The following is a 20,273-nucleotide window of genomic DNA, read 5'->3' on the forward strand; positions in this document are numbered from 1 at the left end:
ATAAAATATCGCAGACTATAAAAAAATAACCTCGAAGACTCAAGAACACGCACTGAATTTTTATATTAGCTAAAATACCAAATCCCCATCGGTTTAAATAGAAGAACCGAATAAGTAGATTTTTTTGTTGAAGAAAGGGCCTTTACTTTATGATCTGCTCTTCATCCTTTTCATCGAATTCTTCCTTTTCATTATGCAGTTTGTGAGATTCTATAATTCGTTTCCTCTGCCACGAGTTGCTTCTGAGAAGAAGCATTCCCTAGCGGCATGTAAGCTCAAAAGTCTAAAGTTCGGAAAATTTGAAGAACGGGGATTGGTGTGCGAGAAGTGAGAGGGATGAAAGCATGGAGCATGCGCAACCAATATCGCCTTCTATCCCCACTTCACTTCCAAACCTCGGCCATCCCTTAACAGTCATAGTTCTTGAGAACTCCGAAAGATGCGGTTGGGAAACCAACGGAGAGGGAAAGTTTGAAAGGGAAGACGGCGTGTCATCCGTGAGTTCAGCTGTAATCACAGACTTCGTTTCTTCACGTAAGTCCTATTAACTCTATTAGTAATTGACTTAAAGCGATCATTTCGAATAATTAGAAAAGTTTTCTATATCGGAAACTTGGTAAATAAATTTATTTTGCTACAAAAACACTTTTGTAAAGCTATCACAAATAATTAAATGTTTTTTCCGTTTAAAATTAATTATTCTGAGTTTTGAAATCTGTTTGAATTTGCAATAAATATTTTTTAAATATTTGTTTTTGAGTTTGCGAAAAATATTTTTAAACTGAATGTTATGTTACATATACATAAAGATAGATCCGAAAGTTTAAATGAAGTAATTAAACAATTTTTTTTTTGAAAAATAAAATAAACGAATGCGTAAGTTTAAAATTACTTTATTCTTTATCAAAAATGAATAAAAGGATTAAATTTATTATAAGGAAATGTTTTAAAGTAACTTTTTAAATCCATTAATTATTATTAAAAACATCTTAGAAAATCTGATCGTTTTCGAATTATTTTAAGTTTTCAGATCGTTTACTGATAGTGCACACTAAGATTTGCTATAAATATTTTTAAGTTCAATATTAAATATTAATAAATAAAGACATACTTTCTGGAGGTTTGATTAAGGAAATTTAATAGTATTTTTGATTAAAGTAAAATAAAAGGATGCATATGTTTTGAAATATTTTATTCTTTATCAGAAATTAATGAAATTAAATTTCGTATATGATTTCAGCTAAGGAGTCAAAGAAACTATTTTAACTCATTGATTGTTATTAAAAAATCTTGGAATTGTTCGAAAGCAATTAGATATTCTAAATTTTCAAATCGTTTTCTATTAGTGAATGCTTATATTTACAATAAATATATTTAAATTTAGTGGTTTATATATAAAGATAGATATTTTGGAAGTTTGATTACAATTCAATAAGAATTTTGAATGAAATAAAATAAACAGATCAATATGTTTTAAGAAATTTTATTCTTTATCCGAAAAGATTAAAATTATTAAATATCTTATACGATTAAGGATTCAAAGAAAATATTTTAAATCCATTAATTGTTATTAAAATTCTTGTAATAGTTTTCGAGAGCAATTAGATATTCTAAGTTTTCAAATCGTTTTCTAATATATTTACGATAAATATTTTAGAGCTAAATGTTATGTGTAAAGAAAAATATATTCTGGAAGTTTGAATAAAGTAATCAGATAGGATCTAGAAAATAAGATAAATGGTTGCATATGTCTTAAGACATGTTATTCCTTATCAAAAATGAATAAAATTATTAAATTTCATATAAGATTAAGACGTCAAAGAAACCATTTTAAATCCATTAATTGATTTAAAAATCTTGGAATAATTTTCGAAAGCAAATAGGTTTTCTAAGTTTCCAAATTAATTGATATTTATAAATAAAGACAGACTTCTGGAAGTCTGATTTAAGCAATTTGATAAGATGTTTGAATAAAATAAGTTGATGCATATGTTTTAAGATATTTTATTTTTTTTATCGAAAATGAAAAAAAATGTTAAATTTCGTATACGACTTCAGTTGAAGAGTCAAACTATTTAATCCATTGATTGCTATTTAAAAAAATCTTGGGATCGTTTTTGAAAGCAATCGGATATTTTAACTTTTCAAATCGTTTTCTAATATTGCCCGTTTATATTTGTGATAAATATTTTAAAATTAAATATTTTATATATCAATAAATATATATCTTTTGCAAATTTGATTCAAGCAATTTAATACGATTTTTGAAAATAAGATAAATGGATGCATGCGATTTAAGAATTTTATTCTTTATTGGAAATGAATAAAATTGTTAAATTTCGTAAAAAATTTCAGTTAAGGTGTCAAAGGAAAAAGGAACTATTTTAAATCCATTAACTTTTATTAAAATATTTTGGATTAGTTTAAAGGTAATTAAGTATTCTAAGTTTTCAAATCGTTTCCTTATATTTGTGATAAATATTTCGCAATAATCCTGATTTTGAGATATAATTCGACCGCTTATATTTGCGATAAATAATTTTTAATTGAGTGTTATATTTAAATAGAGATGGAGTTTTGGAAAACTAAAGCAAATTAATTTTATAAGATTTTTAAATAAAATAAAATAATGGCTTCACATGCTTTAAGAGATTCTCATCTTTACCAGAAATGAATGAAATCAGTTAAGGATTCAAAATAAACTATTTGAAATCCAGCAATTATTATTAAGAAAAGACTAGTATTTTTATCTAATAATACCTGTGCATTTATGTGATTTAACATGATTAGAGTAACTAATAATAGTGATTAAAGTTTCTACAAGTATAAAACTAAAAATTATTTATGTTTGTTTTTTTTACTAACCGTAAGCTTTTTAAGATGTACTTGCATCTTTTTTTAAAAAAATATTCAATTTTTACTACAGAAATCTTTCAGAACATTCCAGTTTCTGAGACAACAGAAAAAAATGGTTATTTTAGAAATAAAATAATACAAATTTCTTTAGTTCGTTGTTGCTGTCTAATTTTATTATTAAATTCAAATGATGATTGTATTAGTTACGAAAGTAAAATTGTATGACTAATTTCGAATTTTTACTCTGATTAATTACTAAAAAAGTTCTCATTAAACAAACGATTAGAAAGAAGATTTAAATTTGCAAAGTACTAAAGAAAAAGAAGGTATTTTTGACCAAATCGTGTATTTAAATATAGTGCTATTGTCAGTTTTATTTCATGACTGAGTATATGAATATTTAAGTTTCTTTTCATTCAATTTTCAACATGTTGAACATGAAACAAGCTTATAATTCGGACCATCTGCCTAATTATATGACCTTGTGTTTATTGCTATATCTTGTATGTGACATAAGATAGATCATCTAATTAATTTCCTGCAATTTCCGCTCGTGTTAGAAACTTTATTCAGTTAAATGAAATTCAAACGAAACTGAATGCCATGAATTTTCACTACAATTAAATAATTCGAAAAAATTGTCAGGTAAAAGACTGCAACTGAACAAATTAAGAAAAATGAATTAAGAAAATTCTGCTTTTGCAATGTAAGAATTTAACTATCATGATAGTAAGTAACTATTTTCCACCGTTTAATAAAATTAAAAATTATTAAAAATTCGATTTCTAAGCTTTATTTGAAGTTACATATTCAATATATTTAAATTACCAAAACTTAATTTAATAACATTGATATCATTTGGTTATTTTTTAAAAATTCAGAAAGCGCACAATTTGATACAAATTTTCTTTTAAAACCTTTTGTTACTAGACAAAGCAATGATTAAATTTATCATAACATTTTTGGAAAACGGTAGACAGGTAAAAAGGCAGTTTTTGAAATGTAATGTTCACTTGGGATAAAAAAAAATTAATAAATGTTAATTGCGAAATACAATTTTATGATTCAGTCCCAAACTATTGGAACTTAGTTTAAATCGGGAAATGATTCATAAATAAGAAAATTTATGGTTTGGTAAGTTTCCTTAAAAGTTATTTTAAATTTGTAAATTTCTTATGTTTGGTTAGAATATGTTTTCTAGAAAATTTTAAAATTAATTTTATTCCAGCAGCATTATCATATTTTAAAGAACACTTCTTTTGTTAATCCGCGTTTATAAATACTTCAATAATTCTATCTATAAATCATACAAATGAAGTATTATCGTTTGGTTAAAAAAACTATTTTATTTATTAAGTTTTTATTTCTACTGTTGATTTCTTTATTTTTTCTTTACTCCATTCATTCCTTCCTTTTTTTCCTTCCATGTCACATAGCATATTTTTTGTGAAACGGAGTATTTCTCATCGATTTTTCTGTTTGCTTCTGCATAAGAGTAGTGGTCAAAAATGACTTCACATCAGGGCCATGCAGCGAAACGTTGAATGATATCAAGAATTCTTTTAATTATTTAAATTTTTCTTTCTGCTACAGCTGATTTAATTTTTAGTTTTCTTCTCTCACTTTTTTTTCTTTATCTTATTCTTCTATTTCATTTTATTACGTCCATGTATTTATATTTATTTTTTATGTCACTTTTTAAAAAATAAACAAAATGCACGCATATTTTATATTCACTCTGGACTTTTTTTCAAGCATTAGATTTTATCTTATAAAAATTTGTAAAAAATATATTCAAATAATTTTATTTATTTATTTATTTGATGAAATGAACATATAATCTATTAATATTTGATAGTTTCCAAAGAGTTTACTCTGATTATTTAGAATTACCGTTGTGTAAATAAATAGCGAATAGAAATTTTTAAAACCGCAATTATAATATCTAGAAATATATTTTAAATATAATGCAATTTCATAGCGAATTTCTATTTCTAAAGGGAAAAAAATAAATTGCTAATACAATTACTTTACAAAATAGCTGGAAAAAATTCTCCCTCGTTAATTAATACGCTATTGTAAACATATAAATTTTGAAATATGTTAAATTAAATTATTGAGATTTGTTCACTAACTTCCGTTTTGGCATCAAGCAATTCCAGGCGATCTTTTTCATGTTTAAAAGGATTTTTTTAAATTTATGTGAAGAAAGTTATGCGTCAGTAAAATTAATTATGGAATCGTATATTAAACGTTTCGCTTTCTGTATTATATATTTGATTATAACAAAAGTCGATTATCTGAGGTCTGCACTTTCTGTTTTTTGAAATTTAGACTAATTCCAAATACCCGCCTCCTCATGAAGTTAATATATTACTAATATTTTCTTTCAGCACTTTTTTTAAAATTTTGTATTTTCCTTTGCATTTTTCCAGTTTGTCAATCACTATTTGTTTCGATTCGAGTTTTGTAATTAATTTTAATTTGAGAGTTATTCAAAAACTCTACTAAAATCATTTTTCTACTTAAAATCGGGTGTAAAACAAATAAATGTTGATCTAAATATTTATTTTTCATTTTCGAAAAATTCCAATTATATTAGTTTAAAGTATCATAAAATGAAACTATCTTCCTTTCTATGATCATGAAAATATAGTTCTAACAGAAACTACATAGTTTCTGTTTCCAAAATTGATGAAAGACCCAAAAAATAGTCTGAGAACGATACGTTTTTAAGTAATTTAAAAAGGCTTAAAAAACATTTTTATTTTAAATACTATCGAAACCGAGAGGAATACAATAAAAATTTAGATAACGGAAAGAGTAATAAAACGTGTATTTGATATATAGTTATCATAAAAATATAAGATATTTGTCACTAAGCTGCTTTAGTAAGATAAAATAAAAGATGGATTTGAAGGAGATTTGTGAAAAGAATCAGATTCTCTGTCATTTTTGGTATTGGAAAATAGCTTGCATAGTGTCATGATACTGAAGATGCAAAACTAAATACATGGTATTTAAGTATTCTAAGCAATGTTATTTCGATGTTTGAGTTTTCTAAGCTGTATTATGCTGTTTCTAAGCTGTCTTGTATTTTTTCGAGATCTATACATCATAATCAACGTTTAAAAAAACAAAAGAAAGATCTTTTTCGTCATAATTTTGAAGAAATAGCATTAAAAACAAACAATATGACAAGGTACTTTATCAATATAATCCCGTCATCGTATTTTAAGATAATACTTGTTTATCAAAGATAAAATTTCAAATAAAAACCATGTTTAAATAATGTTTAAGTTTTCTAAGCTCTATTACGCTGTTTCTAAGCTGTCTTGTATTTTTTTCGAGAATTATATATCATAATCAACGTTTAAAAAAACAAAAGAAAGGTCTTTTTCATCATAATTTTGATGAAATAGCATTAAAAACAAACAATATGACAAGGTACTTTATCAATATAATAAGGTACTTTATCAATATAATCCTGTCATCGTATTTTAAGATAATACTTGTTTATCAAGGATAAAACTTCAAATAAAAACCATTCTGTAGCATCTTCTAAATTAGCCTCTATGGATTGTTTTGTTATTCTTTTAACCATTTGCAAAAGATATGAAGAATTGTTTTCTAAAAATACATCAAAAGCCTTAACTAAATTCTTTTAAAAAAATAATATAGAAACTAAGGTTTCATTAAATGAATGTTTATATCAAAGATCCACAAAAATGCTTTTTCTAGAACGATAATTACTGAATGAAAGTTAGAAAAATTCATTTCAACTTATACCAAAAAAAGAAATGGCATTTTGGTGATGTAACTCCTTTTAAAAAGAGCGCGAACAAAAGCTTTTATCGAAATAAAACCTAGTGGAATGAAGACATTAGAAAGCAATTAAAAGCGTTAGAATCAATGGAAGAGTGAATCAAAAAGTGACCCAAAAATAAAATATGGAACGGAATCCGTACGTTTATTGATTTATCTATCACTTTTTTTAACTTCAATATAAGGCTTACTTTTATATATTTTGGTAACACTTTTATCCTTCTTAGATTTTAATATTTCTCACCATATTTATAGTTATTGTAGCGTTAGCAATAGTTCTCATCATATTTAATGATAGTAAATTTTAATATTTTACCATAATTTTAGTTTTTGGCAACATTTTCTCTATATAATTTGTTAAAAATTATGCTTCGTGTTTGTCAAATGAACTTGAAATAAATTTTGTTTAATAAAGAATTATCAAAAAATTTGCATTGACTTTAGAATTTACATATTATTGCTGGAAAAGACGGAAATCAAATATTCAGGTAAAAATTGTGATAAATATTTTAATATATTCCGTATATGAAATTGAATTAATATAAAATTTTGTGGTGAATTGCATATAAGCCAGTAACAGCGCTTCTACCCGAACAGCTGTTTTGGCAAAATCGGTATGTTACTGGACTGCTAACCTTAAAGTCCCAGGTTCTATCCTCACGCGTCTCATTCCGCTAAAATTTCATTCAACATCATATAATGAAAAAAAATTATATGTGCAATAAACGTTTTTATTATTACAAAATAAGATAATGCTTAAAACACTTACGCAACACAAATCAATGAAAGTCAAAAGTTCCAAAATTATGAATCGCCTCAACTGATGGGTAGCGAGCGAATCAATTGTCGGCCACTGCTGGCATGATCTGGAATTTAAATACATAATTCCACAATTTACAAAAACTCGATATATGATGAAAATTTTCAACAAGCCACATAATATAAAAGTTTTAGGAGGAGATTCTTGATATTATATATATAGCAAAATTTACAAACAAGCAGCTCGTGTCGAATAAAAAGAGATGAGGAAACAAAACATGTGCATTTCGAATAAGAGCATAGTTTATATTAAAGCTGTCTTTATGCGCATGATATATTTGTTGTATTCATGTTTCTCCAATCTGCAACATCGTCCAGAAACAGTAACTGAGACCTTGCTTATTTAAACAGGAACTTATTTTCACTATGAACGTTCCGTTCAGTTACCTTTTTAACTATGAACGCGCGATTCAGTTTACTTTTCACTATGAACGCTCCATTCACTTGCCTTTTCACTATGAACGTTCCGTTCAGTTGCGCAAAGCGATTCACTTTGATTTACATAAGCATTTATTCTATTGGCGGCGCCCTGGCCTTGGGTAGCGCGTCTTCCCCTTGATCTTATCGTCCCGACTTCGAGCCCTGGTTCGGGCATGGTTGTTCTTTATCCTGTGTTCTATCAGTGAGATGTGTGAAAGAGTCCTGTAAAAAAGGGTTGTGTGAGCGTCATCTTCATATTAGCTAGAAGTCAGACTTCTGCCCTCGGGTGCTCAGTGGCCTTTAACCTCAGAAGCTACTGCCCCCCTCTTTCCGTTGTAACGCGGACACGACATCATCATCCTCAATTATATTTTATAAAAAAAATTGAGGATTTTTCTTTGGTGTTTCAAAATTTTCTTTAAGTTCCTAAAAACTTTTTTGAGAAGAATGCATGCTCATTTTCTCTAAAAACATTCAGTGCGCGGAGAATAATGTGGGTAATTATAAAATAGATTTCTAAAAAAGTGAGTAATAAAATTTAAAGGAATAAGAATCTCTAGGCCTGGTGTTATACAAAGTTACAATTTTTGTTAATTGAGATAAATGTCTTATCATAATATGATTTTCGAAATTTAGTTTTGTTTCCGCTATTTGATATTAGTAAGCAAAGCTCCAAACTTCAAATTCTTACTACGCTTTTTGAGAAACATTACTCGAAATTGCGAAGCATTTAAAAAAAAATTAAAGCATTATTTCGTTAGTTTTCCAATCATTTGGTGATAACAGATTGATCTATATGATTTAGAAAGATTATAATCCCATATCTTTATTTCATATAATGAAGTACAATTATATGGGCAATATAAAAATTAAAGTAATTCAATTCAAGCAAAACTTGAACTAAAACTTCTTTTCTAGCTCTGTTCAGAAATCGGGTGCCAATTTTTACTGTCCGTGTAATCCAAGTTAGTAAAGAAATGGTGAAAAAGCAACTAACTCTTTCAGCAAAAATATTACATCAATAAAAGTATCACAATTTTCAGTTCTGAAGAAAAAAGATTACTTTACAGTGCACTTTGTTTCATTCTAATATTTTATTTAGGATTTTTTTAATAAATAAATTTCAGTACGATTATATAATATTTTTATATTTGGGACATTTAACAAATATTATATTGGAACCACAGTTGAATTTAGCATTATAATTTAGCCTAAATTTCTTGATAGCATCTTTTATTCTTTAGTAAAAAACGCATTCCAAAATAGTTACTATTTGATTTTGATTTTTGAATTCAGGCTTTCGGTTAAGAATTGTCCTACTGTAGTGTTACTTAAAATGTCTCATAAAAAGACATATCCTTTGCACAACATTTCAAAATTTAATTTAATTACATTAATTTGTATTAAGTTTCAAAAAAATTTGCTTTAGATATGTAATCTGTTAATTTTCCAAATGTTGTATTTAAGTAATTAATTTCAAAAACTTGTATTAGATACATAATTATTTTCAAAAAATTTGTTTTATGTTCGTAATATGTTAATACTCGAAACGTATTTCCATAAGTAATTTTTTTCATCAACTTTCGTGTGTCCTGTAAAACATCTTTAAAATATTATTCATAAATTAGCCCATAATGGTATCCGATTCTTGCACGTTTTTAAAATTAAAAAGTTTGTTCTACAATCACAGAATACTTTGGACGGGTTTTGATATAATTACCATTATTATTAAATTTTACTCATCCATTTATTTTAAAGAGTTAATAAAAAGGCCAGAGTTTTTGATAAACTATTTAGATTTCTCAAAATTTTAATATAAATAAATTCAAATTCCTATAAATTTTTACGTGCCTTATATTTTAGGAAATACAGTTAGGAAGAAATAGTTTATAAAATTATTGATATTTTATACATTTAGATTTCATTAAAGATTATACATCTAAGCGCAAATTATTTAGATTTCGAAAAGCACTGCGGAGATACGACATAAACATGTTTTTAAAATATACATAAATGTTGTTTCCTGTATTTACATAGACTTTAGGATACAGTTTCCGTAGATATAAAAGAAATACTGAATATCGTTGTCTCAAACAATGCAGATATGAAGGGGAAAAAAAGAACAAATAAAGATTCAACTAAAAAGATTCAAGAAACTAAAGATCTGAACTTTTCTTCTTCAAAATATCTTACATGGATATTAAAGTTTATTTAGGTCTTTATATTTACTTATCTTGGATTCTTCCCTTCTTTGTGTGTTTATTTCATTATTTTTCAAGTCTTATAAAGAAACATTTCTTCCGCTTCTCAAATTTTATTTTATTCTATGCACTTTATTTTTTATTGATTATTTTCTTTATACTTTATCTTTTAGACAGCTAAAATATTTATACAACAAATTTTGATAAATATATGCGTGATATAAAGAACTTAGAATTTACCTTCCCATGAAATTTGTCTGCCTTAAAGCTGTCTAGAATTTCTTCTTTCTTTTTATTTCTTCTTTCTTCTATTACTTGAAAAATTCCTTTTCATAAAATTCATTTCTTTATTTTAAAACATAAAACCATTCAACTAACTTCTAGGTTATTTAGACAAGATTTTCTGCAAGAGTAATATTTATTATTTTATATACTAATCAATACACTAATTATAAATTTCAAAACTTTTCCCTTGTGGCAAAATTTTTTATATTAAACATTTTGAAATGTTGAACTAATAATTTAAATTACATAAAGTTTTTTTTATCAAAATTCTTGAATGGGTTTCATTTATGGAAACTTTTTACGATTTTTGTTGTTTTTGACCTGGATTTGTATTCAACCAAATAATCAATAATGCGACTTAATTTCCATTTAATATCAAGGCGAACACATAAATCATCAGTTTAATAACAGTTATAAAATAATTTTATTTTTTATTTTATTTTTAAAGCATGAGAAGATTTTTTTAAAGTCTCTTACTTTTGAATGTATTATTCTATATACCAATCAATATATAATTATAAATTTCAAAATTTTTCCTTGAAGTAAAACTTGTAATATTTCAAAATGTGAAATATAAAAAGACCTAATTTGTTTAACTAATGATTTAAAACACATAAAACCTGATGCCTATGGTTTTCGTTTGTGGGAAGTTTTCAGGAAATTTATTTTTATGGGCTAAACTTCATTCAATCAAACAATTTATAATGCGACTTAATTTCTAGTTAATATTCAGATGAGCAGATCGAAAATCAGGTTAAATAACTTACATAAAAACAGAATAACAAATAAAATAATTTTAAGATATCAAAAAAAGTTTTTAGTCCATAACTGGAGGCATGAATTTTCTCACGCGGCCTTGGATATGGAGTCAAAATGACTATATTGTTATTTTTCTTTTTTGCCTTTTGTACACCGCATTGGAATTTATTTTGGTAACAAAATACATTCTGTACATCATGTAGTTAACAAAAATATTAATATTAAAGGTGTTAAATGCTATAATATTAAATGTTGGAAAGATGTTATAAGAAAAACCTATACAAACTTTTAATGAGTATTTACTTCGGTTAGATATTACGGAATTACACTATTGTTAATAACTGTTAGAATTTAATAAACAAAAATAAAAAATACAATAGTTTAAAATATTATTTTAAGAATATTTCTTTATTTTTATTTATTTTATTTATTTTTTTGCCTTATTTAAATTAAAAGCAGTGTTAGGGACATGGAGTCAATGACTCCATTAATAACAAAAACATTGAAAAAGAGTAACTTATTATGCGCACGTGTTCATATTTAGACTTTTGCCAACATATTGCTAAAAAAACAACTTGAAGGTACTGAGGAAATTATTGTATTTAAGGACAAAATAGCATTTGCTAATCAGAGCTAATAAACAACGCCGAATCATTTTGACTCCCGTTTCCAGTTACGAGTAAAAAAATTACATCATTTATGAATTATAAACTACACTGCTAAAAAAAAAGATAATTATTTTTCTACTTTACTTTCTGTAAAATTTTACTACAATCTACCTAATATATTGGATTTGCTTCAAAATTATTGTAAAAAGATTCTTCTTGCAAAGCAATGATGTCAAAATGCATAAATTTCAGAATTCATGAAAACCATCAAGAGATTGGCAATTCCAAATCATGTATGCGTACGTAATATTAACCCTTGTACTCAGAAAAATAATACAGCGAATAGTTATTCATCTAATTCAAAGACATATCTATAGCACAAAAAATATATATAATTGTTTGAAGTTGAATTTCCTTGAAAAATTAATATAAATTTTACGATTCTCTAGATATTTTTAATAATCAAAATTAAAAGAAATAATAAAACGTCTAAATGATGCATCATCTTGAATGGTGTCTTAGAAAAGATATCCAAGTGCAAAGTGTGTTAAGTTTGCCGTTTCATACGTTTCAAAAGGGTTTAAAGGCAGTGTCTTATCATGATTTGCTATAATCAATACATTGTTGAACAATTATTTAATTGCAAAATGGGCACCATTAAGAACAGATCCAGATTTTGTAGACTTCTGAACTATTTGGATTAGATAGCAATGTTTATAGAAGATGATGTCCAGGTTGACCCTTCGCAGCAATGGAAGCCACAGGCCAGTACCTCTCAATAATAGTCCACCGAAATAGAACGATAAACGCTACTTATCTACAATCGTATAAGAAAGATTCTTCTTGCAAAGCAGTGATATCAAAATACATAGATTTCAGAATTCATGAAAACTATAAATAGTCTGGCATTCCCAAACTACGCTCTTAGCAGTTCGGGATATTGACAAAGTGAATACTGATGTATATAGTTCGCTATCATCACTGGTGTTAAAAATCTATGAAGAAGATATCCAAAATTGTGTTCGTCCTTATGACAAATATTTATATCTACAAAGAAATTATGAAGGAAAATAGAGATTTCTAAGAATTATAAAAAAAGTAAATGATTTTGGATTATTTTTTACTTGTTTCTGTTTTATTTTTATTTCAAAAAGGCCTTTATTACAAATTAGCTTTTGTTAAAGATTAATTTAATAAAAAAGATGAAGTTAATGTTTTTAAACGATTAAATACTTCTACCTTTGATTTCTAGTGACACATCTTTTTTTTTTTAATTTTTGTTATAGAACTTGTTGCTGTTTTTAAATTAATTCTGTTCCAAATTTTCTCTGACCTTAAAAGGTTTATGAAGTTCCCAAAAAAATTCAATTTTGTTAGATCGATGGTTAAATCTTTAAGTAAATTATGTAAAAAATAGGGATTTATATACAGCGCTGTATCATTAGTGTTTTGTTAAAAAGTTTAATTTTGTAATCAGAAGTATTTATTTAATTAATAATCTTAAATTGATAACTTGAACAAAGAAATTAACATTCTCTTTAAATCATGCAATGCTTCTACTTTAATTTTGTAATATTATTTATTTTACCTTTTTAATTCATATTTTTGATACTGCTTATTGTACTTTTCCATTTTTCGTCTTGCTAAATTTTTCTTCCCATACTTTTAAACATCAAATATTTTTTATTCCTTATTTCTGCTTAGTTTTAAGGATTGCTGTCTTTTGTTTTACCTCTGTTGCAAAGACAGATTTATGAGGGCGATAATTCATTATGATAAATGGCAAGGGAATTATGAAGAAAAATAAAGAATTTTATATTACCAAAAAACAAATGTTCTTTGAATGCTTATTTCTTGCGTCATTTTTATTTCAAAAAAGACCTTATTTAAATAGTATTTGTATAAGATTAATTTAAGCAATGAATTAATTTAAATTTTTATACAATGCAATGCTTTCATTTTTGCTTTCTAAACTCGTAATTTTTTTTGTTTCCACTTTCTTTTACATGTCGTTTGATTTCTAAGCTTCATTTTTATTCGCTTTTATAAGAATGGACAAATATCAGATGTATTGTCATTGAAAAATTTTCTGTGAACTTTTCAAATTATTGCACTTTAAAAATATTCGGCTTAAAATATATGGCAAACATGTTTCTTCAAAAACATTTTTTATACATAATTATTTTTATTTTCGCAAATGAAGCTTCTCATGCGATTTCTGAAAAGCCATCAATTTATTGCATAAAATGAATGAATCTAGCCAAAGGGAGGAAAATAATGAGAAAGTAAAATAACTTTTTAAAGAAATAAATGATTTGTATGAAAAGAAATACTTCTAACAGGAGTTACAGAAGGATTTTGTCAGTGAAAAAATTATACAGTTAATGGAAAATCAATATTCCTAGGATAGAGCTTTTTTTTTTTTTAAATAAAAGCTTGCTAGTATTTTTAAACAATTTCAGACTGTCAAATTTTTAATGCATCCATGCGTTTCTGTGAGATTTTTTTAGTCTTGAAAATTGGATGTTTTTGTTACTTGTGTAAAACACAATCATTACTTTGTAATAATGAATGTAATACCTAGCTCCAATAACTATATAAATCTTTTGAATTTTTGATATATTATTTTTTAGATTCTAGATAATTATCATTTGGAAGCTCTTATTTTTTTTATCATTAAAATACAAAATAGTATAGGCACTTTTCAGGCAAACTATAACATGCTTATTATGATTTAAATATAAATAAGCCAACAGCCTTTCTACCTTAGTCGACCAATCATTGTTATATTTCCTGGATAAATGAGCATTATTTCATTATCTAACGATTTTTTATCCATGTTTTCATGATACCCCCTTAATTACGGTAAAATATCAAAGGGAAATAAAAACAACAAAGTTATGCACATATGACATCTTCCCATAGACCGCTTGAGTTGAAAATTTGAATTTAGTTTACAATTTCTTGCCAAAGTCATCAGATTCATTTCATCTATCTGATTTACTGAATTTTTGAGCACTTTGTTGTAGAAAAAAGTGCTGCAATAGAAAAAAAAATATATTAAGAATATAAATTAACTTTTGAATCTATTAAAACTGAGCATTTTTAAGTGGAATTTGAAATTGCAATTGGTTTTATGTTCACATTTAGTGTTATGTATCCAAATAAAAATATAATGTTTTGAATATACGTAACAAATATACTCCTTTTAAGTGAAAAAATGCATATAAAATATTTAAAAATTCGAATAATAATGGACCTTTTGGATAACACTGTTTAAATTTATTAATAAAATATTCAATTAAGATTTCGCTATCAGACTCATTCCGATTCTCTGATTTGCAGCACTTTTGAGCACTTTGTAATGGAAAAAGCGCTGCAATGGAAATATATATAACAATATAAATCAACTTTTAAATCTATGAAAACTGGGCATTTTGAACAGGAGACAAAATGTCTTAACAAAAAGATGAATAGTATACGCAATTTTCTTCTTTCAAGTGAAAAAAATGTAGATACAATAATTAAAAATTTGAATAATAATTCATCTCTCCCTAACACTGTGTAAATTGATCAATAAAATTTTTGATGAAGAACTAATAAATAATAATTTTTTTCTTGAGGTGAAATAAGTTGAAATTTTTAACAATGATTTTATATAGCAGAATATACATCATAAGTAGATGAATGTATTTAAATTTTATTGTCACAATTATTATTTTGCTAGTCTTATTAATATGTTTCTCTAATTTTATGTTTTGAATCTTGTTTCACTTAGTTTCGCAATTCGGCCCCTTCTTTCATAAAATATTTGCTGTATAATATTAAAATTGGATATCTAACATAGATATATAAAATTAAATTATATTAAGGAAGCATTTGTGCTGGCATTGCTGTGACTCATTCACCAAGCATTTGTTGTCGAAACGAACTCGCGATTTATTTCAGTGTTAGTATTCTATCACAATTGGTAAAAGCAGAATTTTCAGCTAGAATAGGAAATATATTTCCAGGATTTTAAGAAATATTGGATCTATTCCACCATCTAACTTCGATTTCGGATATTAAGATGTTGCATTTTAAAAAGTCTTACTAGAAATATCCACGGCATAGATCCCTAAAAAAATTGAGCAGGTGCTTCAAGTCGCACCATTTCTTCAATTAAGTAATTGTATATCTACTTATAATAAAGACGAATGCGTGTGTGTGGAGGTACACTTATTTGTGTTTGGTTGCTTGTTGCCTCTTAATTAGGACATAACATTAGGCTTAGAGTTATGGAATTTGACAGAAATGCGCTTCGAAAAGTAAAAATGCACACTTTAAAGCGTTTAAAATTTAATCAGAAGTTTATTTAATTAAAGATTAAGCTATATTTTAGAGTTTTTCCGTTATAACTCCCGAAAATATTACATCACAGAATTATTTCTCTCACCGTTTAAAATTTTAATAAAATATCTAATGGTATCAATTAAATCGTCATTCAAATTTTCCCTCAAATTCTAAAATATATTTATTTATTTGCATATCTTGCAACAAAAAAATTCCAACATCAAATTGAAACTCAAACATTTTTTTTGTTTTGTTTTGTTTCGCGACGTTTTCAATCAATTGATTTCCCCCCCCCCTTTTACAAGCTACGGAGGTAGAATTATAATTGCTTATAAAAAGGGTGTGTGGGTGTGTCGTCAAAATTTGTTGTTCGGAAATTACTAAGTGCGAAATCCAAGCGGTGTCAGCTAAAGATATTGCTCGATTTTCTACCATGCTTGAAATAGGGTCCGCAGTAGGGATGAATGTGTGTTCCATTCGCAACCGACAGAGTTATCAGTAAAACTAACTTCCTTACGACAGAAACAGCAGCGGAAAGAAGCACAATTATGTATTCGCAATAATACATTCAATGAATTTAATTCTAATCATAATGCCATTTTTACTTTCTAATCATAATTTCATCTAATATTCTAATCTTAATGCTGTTTTTGCTTAATAAAAATGAATGTATGTGGTATGCTTGTGTTTTACAATCCGCACCGTTTGACCTATAGCTACGAAATTTTGCACATGTATATTTCATAAGACGGAAATGTGCACCTCGGTGGGATTTTTTTTTTCAAATTAGTATTAAAATTATAAAAAGCAAGCAAATTTTGGTGGCTTTCCCAGGATAACTTCCTAAAATATCACGACTAAACAACAAAGTGCCTCAATTCAAAATCTCAAAATGATGAAAAATTTAACAGTTAGGCAAATTTTTGCCAAATATTTCAATTTTTAAAAAGTTTTTTTTTTTTGCTTTATTTCTAACAATAGATTACATTGCTGTCCTGAAATTTAAAGTATTTCTGTTATTTAATCTAGTATTTAAATGCGTGCCTTCCGTCTATTGTTGAAAGTTGAAGAAAAATTCTGTTTAATATCTATATAGTTTTCCAGGTGAATAAAAAAAAAATGAAGTTACATTACGTGAAATTTAGAAAAGTGATGAGCCGGGAATTTAATTTTTTAATAGCTCTATGCTGTTATGAACTGGTTTCGATTCGAAATGTTCGCGCTCAAAATAAAGAATAGTTAAATCAGACAATTGAATTAAAACAACTGTGTCTGACAGTTCAGCAGAATTATGTATTCGATGTTATATTTATACCTTTTTTTAAAATAACGTTAAACATAAACAATATTACTTTTGAGCGTGTTTGTCACCAAAGGCGATTAATTCTTAATATTCATGGACACATCAAACTGTTAAAAATTTTTAAGGAAATGTTAACTTGGTCACATAAATCATAAAAGATAAGAAATGCACAGTTATTTCTTAAGAATGTAATAAAAAATATTTCTTACATTTAGAATAATTATTTAAATTTAAATTGATTTATTTTTAATTCTATATATCAATGCATTAATATAACATTCGAAATTTTTAAAATAACTACTTTTAAATGTATTTGTAGTCAAAATTAGTCATTTCGTCATACTCAAAGTAGCATAAAATTTATGATTAGGGTTTGACGGTTTTCAAACTCGGTTTTAAAAAACCGGTTTTTTAAAGTAAAGTTATCAATTCGAAAACCGGTTTTTAAATTAAGAAAACCGGTTTTAAGAATTCATATTATTATGTAAAATTTAATTTTGAACTTATTTGATTTGCTATTTATTCTATGCAACGGGCAGCAAACACATTTTTTCAACGTTCCAAGTTGCGTTGGCCAGTGCTTGTGCACTGCACCTCGAATTCGTCAATTTATGTTTTTCATGAACATCCCTTTTCACTTTTTTTTTCTAGGTGAAACAAAAGTTTGATAAAGTTCATCTCTTGCTAATCGTCGGATGTTTTGTCTATCGGTATGAAGTCGGTGCCAATAGAAACGTCGGCAATTTGACTGGCTTGTTTCGAAGGACGTGTGAAAGGAATAAATAATTCCTCGTTTTCTGCTTCCTGATCACAGTATTTAATAATATCATATAAAATTTTCTTCGTACCACTCCTGAAAGCTTTTTTACTACACCACTTGAACTAGCCATATCAATAGAAATATTAAATTAAAATAAAATTGGAATTTTAAATAAAACACGGGGTGTTAAAATATTCCATATTTTCTTTCGCAATGTTTTAGCATAAATTATGTCTTTAGATTAGAATCATCGGAATTAGATTAAGAAGTGTTTATTTTTTTTAAAAAATTCCTAGCAAATGTATAGATTAGATTATTTTAAATTGCATTAATATTAATAGTTAATAATAAAATTGTAAAATAAACGTCGAAAATATTTATTCAATAACTTTAATTTCATTTTTAGATAAAGTTTGGGATAATTTCAAAAAGTACGGCATAGACAAGGCAATCTGAAATCATTGTAATAAAATGTTGAGCTGCAAAGGATCATCTACGAGCAATCTACATAATCTATTTTATAGAAATTAAAATAAAATAAAAAATAGAATAGGGAAAAATAAAATATTTTTCCCTATAGAATTTTTATTTTTTTGACAAAAATTCGAAAAAAGGCTAAAACCGGTTTTTTTAGAAATATCGAATTCGAAAACCGGTTTTTGTATAAACCCTATTTATGATGGTCAAATGTATTTATAAAATTTTTGACTGGACAATCTTTTATCAATATGTCGATTTTTGTCAATACTTTGAAACAGTCAAATGCTTGAAATAATTTGTTTGTCACTTCACTTCCAATTGGAAAAAATTTTCCGAGTGACTCAAATAATTAGTTTATGCTGTATATATCAATAAATGAGATGCTGAAAGATTGTTTGAATCTATATATATTTAATAAGTTATTTATAACAAGCCAAACCACTGTAATTCTTTAGCAACCAGCGTTTTTTTTTTTACAGTCTTAAAAGATTATCATCTGAGTGCCCAAAACTGCCTCAAACATCCTTACATGGTTACACAAAATATTCCACTTTTCAGTAACTAAAAGTAAAAGGGTTAGTAAGCTTTAAATATCCCTATTTTAAACGCAAATTTAAAACATCTGAGCTCGATTTCTCAATCAATGGACCTAACGAAGAAATGAGGGCTGTCAACTGAAGTGACCTAAAACGTTAAACGTAAAGCTTCATAACTTGCGAGTTTAGATCATAAAAAAGTAGAACTTTTGTTTCTTTAAAATGTAAGTATATCGAGAGTATGTTACTAAATATGATTAACAGGACAAGAAACTGTATAAAAACATAGATTCCGTAACATTTCCAACATTACATTTTTAAGATAAACAACATAAATATAATTCTTTGTGTTTTTAGATCATTTTTCCAGTCTCTAATGGTTTAGAATTGAGTTGCTGGGCCTTAATGAACTTAGATATACTACATATATATATATATAGGAATGTTTAGTTTTATTTTCTTGTGAATGAAATGTAAAAAGAGAAAGCAAATTGTGTATATAAATTTACATATTCTTTTTCTAATAAACGGAATTAGTTAAGGGGTTTAGTTTAGTTTAGTTATATTAACGTCTCGTTATAAAGCAACACTAGAGCTATTTTGGGACGGATCTCGTAATTTTGAACCAAGGTCAGATGATGAGGACGACACCTGAACTGGCACCCCCTCTCCACACCACACCACACCACACCAGCAGGAGGACAATTAGCTAAGGGGATTAACTATAACAAGTAGTATTTGTAGTCTAATTTTAGATTTTTGTCAAATTTAATACTAAATATTTCGGGAGGAGAGTCAAGTCTCAGCTCAGTTGTGCGATTATGAATACGATATTCAAATCCGAAAAGAATTATTTCGCGTAGCCAGTTCTATCACCAAATATACAGATTTGTATCTTATTTTAACCTTATCTATACTTTTTAAAAGCTAATGTAAAATTTTTTGCAATACGACAAAGCTGAACACAAAAATTATTTTGTGGGATTGTGCGTAAAATCTTAAAAAAAACTATTAGTAATTTATAGTAATCAATAATCACTGCAAAAACTTTTATTATTGGTGAATAAATATACTTTCGTCATAAAAAGG

At 26.5% G+C, this 20,273-nt stretch overlaps 1 protein-coding gene across 1 annotated transcript in view; it reads left to right on the top strand.

Annotated features, from left to right (window-relative positions):
• Positions 1 to 438: 438 nt before the first annotated feature.
• The window catches only part of LOC129976310 (neuropeptide F receptor-like), a 223,105-nt gene continuing 203,270 nt past the window's right edge, over positions 439 to 20,273 (top strand). Inside the window, exon 1 of the mRNA XM_056089811.1 lies at positions 439 to 534. The gene's annotated coding sequence lies outside the window, so the exon portion shown is untranslated. The remainder of the gene's footprint in view (positions 535 to 20,273) is intronic.

The sequence above is a fragment of the Argiope bruennichi genome, chromosome 7 (assembly GCF_947563725.1).
Source record: "Argiope bruennichi chromosome 7, qqArgBrue1.1, whole genome shotgun sequence".
Lineage (NCBI taxonomy): Eukaryota > Metazoa > Arthropoda > Arachnida > Araneae > Araneidae > Argiope > Argiope bruennichi.